At 32.1% G+C, this 3,384-nt stretch overlaps 1 non-coding gene across 1 annotated transcript; it reads right to left on the bottom strand.

The window, feature by feature from the left end:
- Positions 1-232: 232 nt before the first annotated feature.
- Trnaq-uug (transfer RNA glutamine (anticodon UUG)) lies at positions 233-304 on the bottom strand. Its single transcript has one exon. It is a non-coding gene; the product is annotated as a tRNA-Gln (tRNA).
- Between the last annotated feature and the right edge of the window lie 3,080 nt (positions 305-3,384).

Genomic DNA, 3,384 nt, shown 5'->3' with positions numbered 1-3,384 from the left:
GACATGTACTGATCATATACAGTATATCAAAAAAACTTAATATAAGCTGTTTTGAACGTCTATATCCCAAGTGTCTGTGTGGAAAGCATGAAATAAAAAGACAACAGTACATATTTACAAATTGACAGTTGATACATGTTTTAAAATGTACTGTAAAAATGTCTACATATTAAAAAAAAAAAAAAAATCGTTTTTTCCTTTAAAAGTGTTAAAAAAAAAGAAAAAAAAAAGAAGGTTCTACCGAGATTTGAACTCGGATCGCTGGATTCAAAGTCCAGAGTGCTAACCATTACACCATAGAACCGTATGTGCTATAGAGAATGTAAACACTGTACATAAAGATTGTCTGTACGAAATTGATCTAAATTACTAAAAAGCTCGGATAAATAATTATTGCAAGCGTCCACGGATGCGGAGTAAAGATAGATGTAAACTTATTTTTTTTGTATTTAATATTCTGGGTTAATTCCAAAATTTTGATGTAAGTGCAAATATGTATTTGTTTTATTGGTAATGATGAAGTTCTATCTATTTAATTTTGTTAGTATTGAGCTCGTTATGCCGTTTCCGTTCAAATGTTAAACTCAAAGTTCAGAAAAAATCGACCCGCAAAAAATTGATTTATGCACTGTTATGCATGAAGGTGCTTTGGATATTTTACCTCTCGCACGTAAACTATATGTATGTTTTTAGTCTATGCCTAATCAGTGTTCATCCCCAGTTATAGCACAAAATCAGGCTTTTGTTGTTGAGCACACACTGGACCTCCACAGGGACTCGGCACAGTGTTAGGATTAACTTAGCTTAAGGTCTTCAGCGTACCCGTTTATATACTATGACATGACGTGAACGCTGAAGATAACCCTGTAGGGAAAGTCCACCAATAATCGTACCAGGAATCTGACACGCTCGTATTCATTCATCGAACATGCCATAAAGTGAAGCATACCTTGATAAAACTATATATAATCTGTTGATAAGCCAAGGATGGACAAATAAAAATCTTATTATGGACATAAACTACCTAATAGTTTCCAACAGGTAAAAATTTCGGCACTTGGCCGCCATATTGCCAAAATGTTTGACCACGTCATTATGTAAAGGTCAATCTCGTTATCACATGGTCAAACATTTTGGCAATATGGCAGCCAAGTGCTGAATTTTTTAACCTGTTGGAAACTATTTGGTAGTTTATGTTTGTAATAAGATTTTATATGTCCATCCTTGGCTTATCAACAAATTATACACAGTTTTATCGAGGTATGCTTCACTTTACTTCATGGCATGTTGAGATTCCTAGCACGATTATTAGTGGACTTTCCCTACTACGTGTCTGTCTTCAGCGTTCACGTCATGTCATAATATATAAACATGTACGCTGAAGACCTTAAGCTATGTTGGGATAGTCTCAGTATTTCGACTTCAAGACGGACTGATTTTACTATCTGATATTATAGAGATGTCTGTCTTTACGCGAAGGGCTACCATCGTCATTATAATAAAAAGCCCTATAATTAAAGCGCACAATTTGTTGGGTAGTGCTGGGATAGTGTAAAAAGTAATTCTAGAAGAAAAAAATATACTGTATAGATTTCTGTATAATATTATATATACAGACCTATCACCAGTCATGCCCTTAAATAGTCCTTAATTAAAGTCCTTTGCATTTCTAGGGGATTTTACTAATAATGTAAAAAGTAGCTTCATATCTACAGTTTATGGACTAGCCATTTTGAATCTAAATGTGCAGTAACCAGTGACAATGAAGGAGGTTAGCCCTTATCGTTATAGGCTGTTCTTGCGGCCATATCTTGTATTAGACCCTACATTCTAAATCAGGATTATAATTATAATTTATATTAGGCTCATTCTGTAGTTCATTAAGTTCAGTTTAAGTTAACCATATAGGAGCTCATGCTCACCAGTGCTCTACCTTGTCCCTACCTACTTTGTAGAGACACTCCCCAGAGCATGCCACATCAGTCAGGACATCAAAAACTGGTTTGTAGATTGCTATAGAACTTCACAATGCAATATGGTGGTAGATTGACATAGAGGGTCAGCCCTATAAGTACAAAAAATGATTGGGTCTAAACCAATCAACTGCTCCTTGGTGAAGGAAAGTTGAGCCAAGCACCAAAGCTTCTGCCAATGTCCTGTGCTTCTCCATGACATGCACTTACAGAGGGAGAGATGTAAACTATAACAAGCACATATGTCTAAAATAATTTTGGTTGAGGCCAAACTGACAGAATCAATTAGGGCGTAAATATAGTCTTAATTAGAATAGAACCCACCATCTTGATTTTACATTTTAAAACAAGCCTTAAGAGTAAACATGTTTCATACCAAAATTACAATGGCAAATCAGTAAAGAATGAACTCAACAATGGGTTCAAGATTTTATTTAGTCATGAATGCATGTGATGATGTTGTTATTTTGTTATAGTTTTAAATGTACTAGAATGATTGAACATAATTATGTTACAGAATAGAACATATGTTACAGAATAGAACATACTGTTTAACAGTAATAGAACATAATGTTAGCACCTATATTAATTATTTCATAAAATAAAAGACATGTTGTATAAAAAAGACAACAGTTACTGATGATTTGCCACAATTTGCTATAATTATGTAGCACATTAGCAAATTGTAAAATTGAAATTTATTTTCATTTCTTCATTTGAAATTTGAAATATCTGTCATCGGAAAACAAAATGTAAGATTGAACACATTGTCCAACCCTCAAAGGAGCAGACAATAAATCAGATCTCATAACTTTAAAGTTACAAATCAAATTGTCAAAATTTTAGAATTCCAGACTTTCAAATAATTATTTGAAACAGGTAAACTTTAAGGGTGTTTTTGTTTTGTTTTTTTGTTGTTTTTTTTCATTGTAAAAATGTTATACATGTATATACTTGTTTTATATATAATCTAAACAAATATGATACATCCTCAAATACTATAAAGTACTAATGTTTTGAGATTTAAGAAGTTTGCTTTTTCAATAATATTAAAGACATACAGTCATGTAGATGTAGTTATTTAAAAGCAATTTTCTCTATAGAAATACAGTGTGATATGTCATTGTTATGTCACACCAGTGCATTCAACTGCATTACATACTTCCTCATTATATACTGGACAGTGTCATGTCAATTATTGATTATCTCATGATAAAATCTATAGAATGTTCAATAATGATTGATCAGGTTGATTTTAATGAAACTTTTCAGTAAGTTCTGATGAGTATGATTTTTATTCTGATAAATTTTTTATCACATTTTGTCAGTAAGATAACATACAGTGTCAATAAAATGTTTACTGGTTTATTAAGATAATTAATAGATAAACAGATTAGCATTATGCAATTAT

Source organism: Ruditapes philippinarum, unplaced genomic scaffold (assembly GCF_026571515.1).
Source record: "Ruditapes philippinarum isolate M1 unplaced genomic scaffold, ASM2657151v2 ctg934_1_1_1_1, whole genome shotgun sequence".
Taxonomy (NCBI): domain Eukaryota; kingdom Metazoa; phylum Mollusca; class Bivalvia; order Venerida; family Veneridae; genus Ruditapes; species Ruditapes philippinarum.
The sequence above is the reverse complement of the archived record's forward strand: the minus strand, read 5'-3'. Positions and strand labels throughout refer to the sequence as shown.